This window comes from Silene latifolia, chromosome 10 (assembly GCF_048544455.1).
Source record: "Silene latifolia isolate original U9 population chromosome 10, ASM4854445v1, whole genome shotgun sequence".
NCBI lineage: Eukaryota > Viridiplantae > Streptophyta > Magnoliopsida > Caryophyllales > Caryophyllaceae > Silene > Silene latifolia.
This window is the reverse complement of record NC_133535.1, coordinates 51932475-51948101: the sequence shown is the minus strand read 5'-3', so window position 1 is coordinate 51948101 and position 15627 is coordinate 51932475.

Genomic DNA, 15627 nt, shown 5'->3' with positions numbered 1-15627 from the left:
ACTAGTCATCTCACATGACTCTATGGCACTTGAACTTGCCATCAATCGCATCACACTCTAGTCACTTCGAGACGTCACCTCATACAAGTAACTATGGGCAAATACAATGTTAATCCATGTTCACTTTAACGGGGTTCAATTGTCTTCACAACCCGTTTGGATATAACAATGTACAAGGTGAGTTAATAATAACTCAAACGACAAATGTCGACATCACATTCGGGTAGTCAATATCATATTACAACCTTGTGATGTATATCATAAGTGTAAACACTTATTGATTGCAATAGAAGGTTAACATCCCATGTGTCCATGTGTTCAAACTTCTTACACTTGCAATCTCCTTCACATTCATGTTCTCTCTCATAGCATGAATCTTACCAAGTACACATCAAGGTTCCCGACCTTGGTTTTGGTTCTTTAACTTGAAAGAACTTTCTTATCGACTATCACATAACGAACGAATTTGTGATGAATGATATAACTTGTACTGATCAAGTATTCCATCCACACACAATGCACTAGGTATATGTTTTGTAGAATCTTGTAACAATTGACAAGATTATTAGCTTAGCACTTCTCACAAGTCCTAGCTTAACTAGGAAAGATTATTTTTGAATAACCTCTTATTCAACCAAGCATCTTTCCAAAACTTCTCATTTCACTTTCTAGGCTTGAAAGAATTGGGATTCTCATAAATCCTTACATGTACTCGGACTTTCTATAATATGTGCAACCTCTTATCACATAATAGAGTATTCCGTCAAACACCGAAATCGCTCATCGGATTCTACTTGAGAATTCATGACGTTTCTATTATGGCTTACCAATGATCATCATGCTCTGATGCATATGATTCATAATTGAACATGTGCATGATTATTCTAATGGCGGAAACATTACTAGCTAATAATCATGAGATCAACCGTTCATAGGTTCAATGAACGACCATGACTGCTAATGGCAATTCCATTTTCATCTACATGAATAACCTATGTGAATGTTGATACGATGTGTATCTCTTAATACTAATCCAACATCCCTTGATGTAATTGGATTCATCATTGTCCATTTTCATCCAGAATTGAAAACTCAAAAGCTTCTTTATGAAAGAAGGTATTAGCTCGTCATTCTTTAATGAGTGATGAGTCGTAAATATTCAAAGGATGATAGCTCCCACTAAATTCCATGTCTTCACATGAGAATTTCCTAACTCCCACTCAATTCTACACATTTCGAAATTGACTTCTCAATCGAAATTTTATTAAGAATTGAAATATAAATTGCATTGCCAAGTTATTAGGATAAAACCATATATGTTCCAACATATCCTTTCAAAATACCAATTTTGAAGTGGTCTCATCTCAACCTTACAGAAAGAGATTTTAAATCTCCAACACACTCATGTCATAATGATGTGTAGTAATGTCATTATTCAAATATAAACAATATCTAGAATACGTCCTTCGCAAATACCCTTTTGGAAGGAGGTTTAACCATTTCATAGTGAGGTTAAGCAATGACATTTGTGTGGTTAAAACTTTGGTCATTGAAGATATCGGTATATCAATCTTTGCAACTCGATCATAACTAGTGTGTAACTTTGATTCATTTAGGCTCTTAAGTAAATCTCAAGGTTGAAACTATTGGTCAAATGTTTCATAAACTAAGTCAAAAAACTTGTTAAGACTTTACATTAGTCATTTTTCTTCCAAAACTTTCTTTTGGTCTCCTCGTGTAGTTATCTTGAGAATAATCTCTTATGATTACTACACTTGGTCTCTTTAGTCATATAGAACTAACTTGAGACCATAGATCTCATCTATTCGGCATACTATGTAAATAAATATACCTTCATTCAAATCATTCTCTCTTGTGTAGATCTTCATATACACAAGTACACAATTTTGCCTTGCGTGTTGTGTCCTCATTTTTCTCCCACTCTATCTTTAGAATAAATACACTAAACATTCAAAGATAGCATATGAGACACAAATTAATGATGTTGAAGTATAAGGAGAACTACCTCATAGGTTGACTAATTGTTATTGATTTCATATGTGTACTTGGTGATTGACATACCTTTAAGAGAGTTCATAGACTCAAAATCGCTTTATAAATGATCATACACAAGCCTTAAGCATGTGGACATATAATGAAACCCGTCATTATATTTGTCTATTAGATCATTTTAAGTGACTAATCTTATGTTTCAAGGTGCAAGCATTTAAAGATGAATTTTTTTTAGAACATAAAGGATAAATGATAAAACGGGTGACTTGGGTTGCAAACCAAGTCACCATCATCCAAAATACAACTCATTATCCCAAATACTTTTCCATGTCGAACACGGAAACTTAAAGTTCTAAAATCCAAAACACAACTTAAATTAAGACAATGGAAAAACAAAGCTCCATAAAAGCTATCCTTAGCTTCTCCATGGTTTCTCATGCTTGTTTTTCCTTTCCTTTGTCTTTGCTTGGTGGAGGCCCTATTTACAATAAAAAGGGAGATACATTATCACAACTTTGCATCATAATACCATAGTTGAATTAGAAACATAAAAGAAGGATAGTCATTTACCTACTGGAGTGATCTTTCCAGCTTTGATATCACCAAGGTATTTGGAACAATTTCTTTTCCAATGTCCCATGCCATTACAATAATGGCATTTATCAAGAGGACCCTTCTTGACTTTGGATGTGCTAGCTTCACAAGACTTAGCTTTGGTGAATGTGGGAGCTTGCTTTTTACCCTTTCTCCCATTCTTCTTGAACTTCCCCTTACTCTTAGTGCTTATGTTAAGCACATCCTTGGGAGGGTTCACATTTAACCCCATGTCCCTCTCGGCTTGCACAAGTAACTTGTGCAACTCCTCAAGAGACACATCCTTGTCTTGCATGTTGAAATTCACCCGGAATTGCACGTATGCCTTGACTTTGAACAAGGAGTGTAGAATCCTATCTACGATGAGTTCTTTGGGGATTTCAACCTTTTGAATTTTCAAGGTCTCGACAAGCTCCATGAGTTTGAGCACATGAGGGCTAACCTTTTGGCCCTCTTTGAAGTCGAGATCAAAGAATGCCGCGGCCGCCTCATATTGGACGATCCGCGGAGTTTGTGAAAAGATGGTCACAAGTTTGGAGTAAATCTCATTAGCATTGCCCATTTTAAAGGCTCTCCTTTGGAGGTCCGCCTCCATCGCAAATGTGAAAACATGGTCACAAGTTTGGAGTAAATCTCATTAGCATTGCCCATTTTAAAGGCTCTCCTTTGGAGGTCCGCCTCTATCGCAAATATTAAGACATTTTTCATTGCGGCGGACTCCTTTTGGTAAGCCTCATATGCTTCCCTAGTGGCCGCGGTGGACCTAGTGGAGGGTTCGGGTGGAGAGGCCTCGGTAAGGTAACGAAGCTTGTCGTCACCTTCGGCGGCTAATTTGAGTTGGGCATCCCATTCGGAGAAATTTGACCCATTCTTTTCAAGTTTACATCGATCCATAAAGGATCGGAGCCAAGATGAACTAGCGAGAGGTGTAGCATTAGGAGTTGATGTTGGTGTTGCCATTTGTTATGAAAAAGAAGTGGTCTACAAAACAAAATATAAGGAGTAAAACAATTGTCGTTTTAATAATACTCGTAAAAATGTATGATTTAAACAAGTTTTATGCATTTTTCTAGTGACCTCTACCCAACTAGATAAATGATTCCAAGACCCAAATTCATATCGACTTAGGCACGGTGGGGCCGATACATCCTTTATCAATATAACTCGGTGGATTAACGTTTAATCGATTCTACTTTTAGAACTCTTGGTCGATAATATTACATTAACAATTATCTTTAGCCCAAAACACATCGACAAGGGCACGGTGGGGCCGATACATCCCTTATCAAATACTTTTATTGAGTTCAATCCAAATTTCGAATAAATGTGTCCATGATCCAAACCCACATTAACTTGGGCACGGTGTGGCCGATACATCCCTTATCAACATGAATTCGGTGGATTAACATTCATCACCCACTTCCCCTACGTAACAAGGTTTGTACCCCGGTGGGGCCGAGCGCACTCCCTCGCGAAATAGGTTTTCATGGTTTCTACTATTTGGTAAGGCTATGTCTCAATTAATTGTTTTAGCGAGAGGTCATGTCAATTTATTATCTATCACGTTTTAAGTGAACTAAAGCGGTGAACTACGATAATTTTAATTGACACGGTCGATAAACTCAATAAAATAACAATGCATGTTTAGTTATGGCGATTTAGCGATGCATGTGACATAAAATAAAATGCAAGCATAAAGATAAATAAATCCTAGTATGGCCTTTCCTAAAATAGAAAAACTATTTAACTATTACATATTCGGAAACCAACTCCATTGGTCCCTTGAACTTCGGTTGTGGCACGCATCTCGAGGTAACACCGTCTTTATGTATCGCCATTCTTGAAGAAATCCGTCTTTTGGAACTCCGGAATGAATAAAATTACATAATAAATTACATAATTTCCTATTATACATTTGTAACTAAAATAAAATAAATCTATTAAATTACAAAACGGTGATACGAGATCACAATAAAATTACAACCGAATCGATATTCCCATACATTTCGGGAAATACCAATTAAATCTAAGGCCATACTAAGTAAAATTACATAATTTCAAAATTACATAAATTAAAATTATGACAATCATAAAGAAAATGCAGCATTATAATATGTATAAACATGCTCAATTTTATGCTAAATCGCCTTTAATTAGCCAATATCGTATATTACTCGGTTTTTACGGATTTGCGTGATTTCAACATTTTATAATCACAAAAAATACATAAACTCATATTTATGCATAAGTTAATTACCCTAACCTCTTAGGACTCAAAATTTAGTCTTCACTAATAATTTGACCATAATTAACCCATATTTTATAAAATTGCTCATAAATGGACCAAAAATTACAAAAATAAGCCATAAACTTCAAATAAAACACAAAATTTCAAATAAATTCAAAATTTGAAATTTAAACTTATGAACATTCTGGAAAATTACCATGACACTCATAATGTTCAAAATCTTAGGTTAAAAATTTCGAAATTTTCCCGGAAAAACAATGTTGCGGTTTATCGAGTTTTAATAAAATAATCATAAAAACATGGAAAAATTATTTTCATTAACTTTTCAATTTTAGATCTGAAAAAGATGATAAAATGCAACATTAGACGTTTTTCCTAAGTCATAGATTATGTTTTATTAATTTTCCACTAATAATGTCACTATTTATGCTATTTTTCTTCAAAAATCCATAAATCATGCAAAAGGACTTCTTTATAGCCAATTATTTTACACACATCTTGTAAAATTGCATGTGACAACATATTAATTTTCTATGACCAGATTCGAAATTTAACTCATATTAACCTATTTTTCACTTAAATCCGAATTTAATTATGAAAAATTCATTTTTCGAGCATAACAAGTCTAAAAATTATGAAACTTTACAGGTTATCTCAAAATAATATATGTGACAACATATCCGAAAATCAACTTAAAATTCGAAGTATAGCTAATTTTAGACCAAAAATGACATTTTTACTCATAAAATCACATTTAAATGCCATTATTGTAAATTATGAACAATAAAAATCCGTAAAATTAACCAAAATATCCTAAAACATTTTAGGACCAGAAATATTAACATGCATGGATTAATTTCGTGATATCTCATAATAACACAAATTTTACAAGTTTTATTTGTTATTCTTATAACTCGGAAAAACTTTTAACCGATTTGCATGCAAACAACCGTGGCTCTCTGATACCGATTGAAGGAAATGTAGATTCATATACATACTAACATACTCATATATGTCGAAATTAATTTGTCATAAAATTAAATGTGGATTTTATGCATGCAAACAATATAAAAATAGAGGAGAAATCATGTCCTTACATTGATGATTTCGGTTTAATGGGCACAAGAGAGATCACCTTTCTCTCTTGTTCTTGAGCTTTCCCTTATGGAAGAACAAAGATCCAAGTATAGGATCTCTCCTTAGGAATGATACCCAAAGCTTTCTCTTAATTTAATTAATATTACAAGAACTAGTATAATATTAATTAGGTAGAAAATTGAACCAAAATATTTATAAAACACTTGAATATTTCGGTTTTTGGGGAGGAAGAAGATGGGAGCTTTTAATCTCTCTAAAACTCTTATTTTAGATTAGTTGTTGAATGAATGAATAATGACATTACATTATTGTATATGAGGTAAATTAAGAGGAAAAACAATTAGTCTTTCACTCTTAAAAACCAGACCAAGGGGAGGTGAGAGGAGCCAATGTGTGCATTAGTTTGCCTTCACAAGGTTTATAGGGTTGCATGGCTACTCTTACTTTTTAATCATTATGTTTACTATTTAAAATATAAACACAATTTTAGCCTAATACTCCTCCAATTTTTCGGCACTTTTAGTTAATATGGATTCCATATTATTTTTGTCAATTGTCAATATGTCACATGTCACATAAATTTGTTATGTATTTTTAACATATTAAAAATCAACGTATTATCAAAAATACGTCACATACAAAAATCAACTTAGTAATATCATAATTACTTGTACCAAAAATTTTACCAATTTATAAATCACAACAGTTTGTATTTATAACAATTCATTCAAATTTAATTGTTACATTAAACAATTATTTCATCCGAGTAATCATACAATTTGATTACTCAGACCGTATCTCATTTAATCACATTTCAATTTGATACGTAAATTTTACTTCCAAAATCGTCCGTCAATTTTCAAGTAATTTAATTAACTCGTAACATTATACGATTAATTAAATAATCAATTAAGAGTGTTGCCCTATAGGTATGACCTAGGGGTCAATCGATCACCACCGTCGCACGACGGTAATGTCAAACTCTAGTCAACCAATCATTACCGATATATGTTGACCGGTTGTGATAACAATATTACTTCCCAATTGTATTCTTTATAATGAGATTTAAACATGTGATCATCATGATCAACAGTCGTGATCGCATTATTGTCGGAGGACACATATTCCAACAAACATGGGAGCAAAAATCGCCAAATAATAAAGACTTGAATTATGCGAATTTATTTCTTCTTTTCTTTCGAACCTCAGTCGATCGACCAGAATTGGCAGTCGATCGACCGTTTTGAACAGAACAAAACTCTTTTTTTTTTTCTTTTTTCGAATCATTTTTCACTTTTTTTTTTCTTTTTTTTTCTTTGTTTCTTTCTCTCCTTCATTCCTCTTTTTTCATCTTCCCAACTTCATCTCAAAATGAGCAAATACCACGAAAAACGAAGTAACATTCCTAAAACGTAAACTACTAGCTTGACAAGGGCAGGCTATATGTAGGATGTAGTTAACGGGACAAAAAGGCTATTTTTGGCAGTGTGGAGCTTATGGGCATAATGAATAAAGGAAAACCTCTACCACATGTGTCAACGAACCACAAACCGAATGCATACAGGTATTAAGCAGATTAAGTTCATATTTATGCACATTTATGTAACATGTCTCATAAGGAGTACTACTCACATTCCTAAATAAACCGGTCATAGATGTCACCAGTTATAGGCTCTAAATCTCAGATATATGATGTAGTTTACCAATTTTCAAAGTCAAGTCTCAAGTTCAGCAAATAAGTTAACGAAAACTCGTAGACTATGCATATACGATTCTACTAATAACATGTTAATTAGCAAGGCTTAGGCAAAACAAAAGCAAATGCAATGTCATCATGGAAATACTACCGTTCCGACTTAACCTATATGCTAAAATAAACGTGCATTTTTTTGTAATTTTTTGAAATTTTTGAATTTTTTTTTTTTTTTTTTGAATTTTGTATATATAAGAAATGAAATAAACAATACAAAACAAAAATATAAACGTGAAACAGAAATGCAATAAAACTTATGCAAATGCGACGCAAAACCCTTCGCCAAACCAAATCACACAATGTCCCCATTGTGCAAAATCATGTAATGAAATAAAAGAGAAACGGGAATTTGCGTAAAATGAAATAAATAAATATGACATGAAGTGGAAATCGGGAACTCACAAGACTTAAAGCACAGCAAAGGAAACCTCCCCAAACCAGCGTGAGCTAGGAAGTTTCAGTAGCTAGCAGTGCTACCAATAAGTACCTGAAAAGACAAACAAATACCACGCGTAAAATCGAGAAAGCAATAATGAAGCGGTATTATGTGCAAAAATGAGAAAAATAGAAGGAATAAATAATATGACGGAAGATAAAGTGGAGTAGAAAACTCCCTCAATTCCGCAAACGACCAAACACAGCAGGGGAGAGGTCGTGAACAGGTACAGCAGTGCAGGGCGGTCGATCGACCACATTACTCAGTCGATCGACCAAGGTGAAAGGAACAGTAGCTCCTGGAAACCGAAGACCAGTCGATCGACTACATAGCCCAGTCGATCGACTGAAAATACTGCTGTAACTTTTGATTTCTTCGTATTTGCTCAATTACTTGAGCTAATGAGGTCTAAAAACCTGCAAGTGCACAATAATACGCGCCCAAAATTGCGCAAAACCCAAAGTAAAGTCTAAAGTGCTTAAAAACTCCTAAGCAACAAAAATAAATGCGAAGTCTCGCGCACACAAAAGCAATAAAAAGTGTTTAAAAGCAATAAAATGTTCGTAAAGCAGGTGATCAACTAATAGTTGATCAAGAACGGCCACGGTATGGCCCACCTCGTCGGCTTCTGGCTACAAGAGGTAGCCTCAACTATGCTCATCTTCTCAGCTGCACCCTTCTTAGCTTCCATGTCCGCAGAACTCAACGGATCAACAGCTTCATCATTTCCCCAACCAATGACCTCTTCAGACTCGTTAGAATCCAAGTCGAACTCTCTTACTTTGACCGGCTCGTCATCAACTTCCTCATTGGTGCCATAGCTAAGGCAACCAAGACCGCCTCGTGAAATGATTGGCTCCTTCACAGCTGGAGCAACTTGCGGCTCTTCCTTCCCCAAACCAGCTCCTGCAATGTCAGAAATAGACGAATCTTCCTCCAATTTGCTCCCAATCTGGGGCGGAGGGGTCACAACAGGAATAGCAATAGAGACAGGCATATTAGGAAGCATAAAATAAGATTTCCTTTCAGAAACCGTATTATATGTGACAGGCCACATGGGGTCTTTCTTCTTGGCAGGTTGGGCAAAAACAATGGAATGCTTCCCTACTTTGAATGTCAGGGTTCCCGAACCTGCATCTATGACTGCACCAGCAGTGTGCAGAAATGGTCTACCCAATATGATAGGAATATGGGCATCCTCAGGCATATCAAGTACAACGAAGTCTACAGGGAAGAAGAACTTTCCTATTTGCACGGGAATGTCTTCTAAGACTCCTATAGGCTGGACCGCAGATCGGTCAGCCATCTGTACTGTCATGTCGGTCACTGAAAACCTAGTTAGTTTGAGCTTCCTAGCAAGACTCAAGGGCATTACACTTATACTGGCTCCTAAGTCACATAATGCCTTCTCAATAGAAAAGGTACCAATGCTACAAGGAACGGAGAAGCTACCTGGGTCTTCTAGTTTATGGGGTGCAGTGTGGGTTAGATAAGAACACGACTCTTTAGTAAGTGCGACAGTATGCACAGTTTCAAGTGACCGCTTTTTAGTCAAAAGTTGTTTCATGAATTTAGTATAAGCGGGCACTTGGTTTACTAACTCGAGAAAAGGAACTTGTACATTTAAGCTACGAATAACTTTTTCAAATTTATTGAAAGATACCTGTTCCTTCGTCGGCACTAATCTTTCTGGATATGGGGCTGTAAGAAGTAGCTTAGCCCTCTCCTCTAAATCTCGCATGCCGGCATCCGTGGACTTAGGCTGAAAGTCCACTACCTTCTCTTTGTTGAAGCTTGAACCCTCTTCAGACCGTCTCAAATGTGAGCCATTGACCGACATCGGGTCATACTTCGGAGCCGGGACTGACCCATCAGCATTAGGGTCTTGTCCCAATATCTTCGGGACTGTCGTACCCCGAAACAAGTGATCCCTCAAATTATTAGGCATCGGAGGACGAAAAGGTTCACTATCAGCAGCGGTTCCAGTCGATCGACCAGGTTGGTCAGTCGATCGACTGGCTTCAATAGTACCAGAAGCTTCTTTAACTCGCACTTCAGTCGATCGACCGGGTATGTCAGTCGATCGACTGATATACCTGGTAGATGCCTTCTTCTTTCCTTTGTTCGCTCCAACTTTGTTTTGACTCGGTTCCGGCTTATCCTTTTCAGGGGCATTCTCAATCATAGCAGGCCCCTCCAGGGTAGACCCGCTCCTCAAAGTAATGGCATTTAGGGTCTCTTTCTGGTCAGTTTGAGTCGGTAAGTGTCCCGGAGCTCGAGTTGTATTCTTGCTAGCCAATTGAGCAATTTGGCTCTCTAGCAGTTTCATCCCGGCCTCTCTAGCTTGGGACTTCTTTTGCAACATATTCTTCAACTCAGCAAACTCAGAATTTTGGGTTTGTTGCTGCTGCGGCACATAGGGAGGTTTTTGAAACTGTTGTTGCTTATGAGGAGGCACATAAGTCTGCTGCTGCTGCTGCTGTGGAGGTTGAGTCAGATTCAGGACATTCTGGCTACTCCATCTCAAGTTTGGGTGGACATTCGGCTCATAGTACGTGTTTGTCTGCCTGTAGTGTTGAAAGGCAGCACAAGACTCGAAGGGAACATGGCAATTTTCTGAAACATGTCCCTCAGCTCCACATCTTCTATAGACGAAAGGACCGTCTGACACAGCATTCACATGATACATCCCTCCTTTTGAAGCTCCTCCCAACTCGTATTTGTCAAACCTCGCTGTGAGAGCCTCTAAAGCAGATACAGAAGAGGATTCAGCACTCCTCCTCTGATTGCCTCTCGAATTCCCATATTCAGCTTTATGGGTGGCTAAGTCATCAATGATCTTCCACCCCTTAGTCTCTCCCATATTCTCAGCAAATCGGCCATTGGCTGCAGCATCCAAGATAGCCCTCTAATCGTCATACAGCTTGTTATAGAACTGATTGCAAAGACTCCATTTTTCGAACCCATGGTACGGTATGGTTTGCACCAGCTTCTTGAAACGGACCCATGCTTCATGAAAGTTCTCATCAGGTCCCGGTTTAAAGCTCGTGATCTGAGCTCTAATGGCATTCGTCTTCGAGGCAGAGAAGTATTTCTTGTAGAATGCCAGGGCCAAGGAGTTCCAGTCGGTGATCCCATGAGCAGCTCGATCCAGATCTCTGTACCACTCCCTTGCAGCATCACAGAGTGAGAATATAAACATGGTCTCCTTTATCTGGTCCTGGGTCACACCGGTCGGCGGGGGTATAGAGCAGCAATAATCAATAAATATCTCCATATGCTTGGCTGCATCTTCATTTGCAGCTCCCCCGAACTGGCTCCTCTCAAATAAGTTGATATAGGAAGGCTTCGGTTCGAATTTCCTATCAGCTCCAGGTAATTCGAACCCCTTGTATAGATTTGCATCTGTCGGCTCAGAATGACTTGCTATAGTTGCTTCTTCAGCCATATTTGGAATTTTAGGAGATGTGATTGTCTCAGCTGAAGAAGTAGAAGCAGGAGATGTAGGTGGGTCTTCTTCGAACAGTTCGTTCTCGTAGTAACTAGACAGAGTACTCAGCTCTTCCTCTGTCGGCAATACCCTTGATGATCGTCTCAACTCACGCAAGGATTTCTCAATCTCAGGATTGAACGGTACTAGTTAACCACCCTGTGACCTGCGCATAAGAAGAAACTACAAAAAGAATATAAGAAAAGTTTAAGGAACGGATGTCCCTTAAACTGCCAAGACTAAAAATAAGACAACTAAAAATTAGAACAATTGCCTCCCCGGCAACGGCGCCAAAATTTGATACCCGTCGTTGTGAGTACCAAAGATAAAATTTATAATTCCTATTAAAACTAACCTAGGCTAGTGGTAACAGGGTCGAACCACAAGGAGGCGAATGTAATTAAAAGTTGTCTAAATTTAGTCTAAGGTAACAAGTGCGGGGGTTGAATTGATTTGGTCTAAAACTAAGGCAATAAACTAAATAGACGGATAAAACAGATAAAAGAAGGGGTACAAGGATGATCGGTTCACTATAGTTTCGGCGGCAGCATACTCAGCAGGTCTAAATCAAACACATGAGGCGGGAAAACAAGAGGTCCTCTCGGTCCACTCTTAACAGATAGCATCTTTCGATCTCGCTATAAGTCCCTAATATCACTAATACTGACTCTCGTCCCGAAAAGTGACTAATAATCTAAACTTTACCTATCTTTCGATCTCAGCATAGTTTAGTCATTTTAATTGGTGATCTAACAACTGTCCCTATCTCTCGATCTAATGGGTCAGTCATATATTAAGCATTCAACTAGTCGCATGCATTAGATTCGTCAAATACAACATTTAAATCAATTAAAACAAAGGTAATCCTCACGTGGTCAGTCGATCGACCGGGTATGGCAGTCGATTGACTGACACGCAATTTCAGGCCATATTAATACTAATGCCGCCTACACTATAATTCCCCTACATCCTAGCACGAATAAATTAGCTACTCATACTAAGAATGATAACGACAATAAAATTAACGAAATAAACAGAAGGATTCATGCTAGAAATAATAGAATAAAGAATTAACATAAACGATAATAACGGTTTCGGGAAACTAACTAGCAATTCTCTCCTACAAGCGATAATAAAGCAAACTAAATTAAGAGTAGAAGAATACCGAAATTACAGAGCAAGAATCAGAAACCGAACGAAGACGAAAGTATGCGTGCGAAATAATATTAAGAACCCTAATTATTGATAAACTAAAAACTAAATGTAAAACTTGATTGTTTTCTGGATCCTTATCTCTGTAAACTAGGTTACATTATATAGAAAATATACGTAACACTTATTATCAAAACCTAAACAAAATGGGCTTTCTTTTCCTCGATCTTCTTATTCACGTCTGATTAGCGGTGTGGTCGATCGACTGGGCATGGCAGCCGATCGACTGAGATGCAGTGAACAGTAGCTTCTGGAACCCGTGAGTTGGTCGATCGACTGAAGTAGCTGACACTTAACTTCTAACTTCTCGTGGCTTTGTCTTTTGGGCCTTGGAATGCGCACCAAGCTCGTTCCTTTCGTAAGTACTTCACGTCAAATGCAATGCAGGATACTCGAAGACAGATTTAGCTCAATTTCCGTTGAATTCTTCACATTTCTGCAATAATGTACAAAAACACGAAAGTAGACGGAAATGGGGAGAATAGTAGCATAAACTACTAAAATGAGCTCTGAAATGCATGTAAAACAGGATGTAAAACATCATATAAAAGACACGCATCAATAAACTTACGAACTGTCATAAATCGTTCCGCGTACCAAACATGTGGCCCAATCATCACCAGGTGGTTTGCGGGAGGTGCATAAATGAGGTATCTACAGAGCCCCCACTTTGACTGATGCTTGGATAAGGCGAAAGTCAAAGTATAGCCATCAGGTCAATCGAAGATTACAACCTGACGACTATGGCAAGGGTCGTTTAAAGTCCATTAGACTACGTAAGGAGGCTCACCAGCCATAAGAAGAAATCATACCTGAGACTTCTTTCTTGGAATGAATAATATTGAGGACAGCAGGACGTCGGTAGAAACTGCTGGGGGAATCTGCTTGTGTCGGTCTCAAGCGAACTCTCGTCGGGGAATATGTTGATGACTCTGTCTGGATTGAATCATTTCTGGGAATCTGCTCGTGTCTGCTTCCAAACAAACTCCATTTCTCGAGAAGTACAATCGGCTGTCATGGACTCTCATTGCGTAAAAGGTATTGATAAAGGCGAAATCCGCTCGTTGCTGCAAGCGAAGTTCTGATGAAGGATAAAATACTGTGACGGTTCACAGTCTGCTTGAAGATAAAATACTGCGACGGTTCGCAGTCTGCTTGAAGATAAAATACTGCGACGGTTCGCAGTCTGATTGACAAAGTACGGGTCCGGACTAAAAATAAATGTCCAATAGACCAAATATATGATATATGGTGTTGGAGAAGAGGCGCACCAAAGATGGGCCCACAAACAACTAACTTGTAACGAACTTTTGAAAATTGAGCTGGAGGGGAGCTGGGGAAGAGGCGCAGGAAGAGCTGCGACTCTTGGAATAGGCACAGCAGGAGATGCGTGGCCTGCGTCCTTTCCCAAGCTCGTCCCTGTCTGAGTAAAAACTCGACTAAAACCTTGTTTATTCATATTAAACAAAACACATTTCTTATTGAAACTCTCTCAATTTCAAACCATTATCCGTCAAAATTTGATCAAATCGCGCCATTAATCATGACTAATAGAGGTATGTGTCTTATCCTTGCTTTAATTCTTGTATTTGCTTGATTTTGATCGAAAAAATTAGGGTTTTTCGACCCAATATGTCGAAAATTTGGGGCTTTTCCCCCAAATGGATTTGTCTTATAAAATTGACATTAGAAATGGATAATTGGAAATGTTAGGAACATAACCATGTATTCTTTTTGAATTTTCATCAAGTATTGAGCGTTTGAGCGAAATTGAGACGGTTTCTCAGCTGTTTCGAAAATTGCTTCGAAAATACCTTTAGGATTATCCATTTTTGATGAAATTTGGTTTTTGGAACCCTTGTGTAATGGGTAAACTCCCTACCATTTCGGATTTTTGATTTGTGACAGCTTTTTCAGGACACTTTTCTAGGGCATAATTGCTATTATAGCGAAATGCTGCCGAAATTTCGACTCAAACCCGTGACTAGGCTTGAACTTAGACTTGAATTGACCCAATTTATCACATGAGTGGTCGGGTTTCGAAGGAAATGGCCAAAGATGGCGGGAAAAGGCCATTTTCAGGGCTCAAAAGGCTTGAAACTACCTTAACCGAGGCTTGTCGTCATTTGACGAGGCCTAATTTACTCTAATTTTGCAGGTGACGTTCCTTCTACATCAGGGAGGGCTCCCATGTATGTGGACATTGACTTCGACCCTTCTCTCACTCTTCAGGAGGTGATCGAGGAGGTAGTTGAGGAGGTTGTTGAGGAGGAGGTCCCAAGGCGGGCCAACATAGGACGTGGTGGTCGCCAGCGGCACCTGAGTGGGCTGAGAAATGGGATGGTAGACATATAATTTGGTCAGGAGAGAGCCACTTGTCTTACAGAACGGCGAGGAGTTTGGTAAGTCTCAAACTTGTCTTCTTCCTATTACCTTTCCTTATTCACTTGTCGTTTCATTTCTCGTTGATCCTGTGCTAAAGATAGCTATGCGTTGAATTGATACAGGAGGCTGGGAACATGAGGTCCTTCTCTGGCTACACGACGATGATGGAGGCTTAAGAGAGACTGACGGAGGAGGAGAAGGCCATCATCAAGCTGGGAGCCTTCGGAGCTTTGGTGGGAGCGTAGAGGGCGATCAAGGAGAGGAAGATTCGGGCTAACCTTTGTCTGATTCGAGCTTTCCTCGATCGGTATTGGGACACGACCTCGACCTTTCACATGCCTTTTGGAGAGGTCGAGGTCACTCTGGAGGACTACGGCATGATCTCTGGCCGTGTGGAG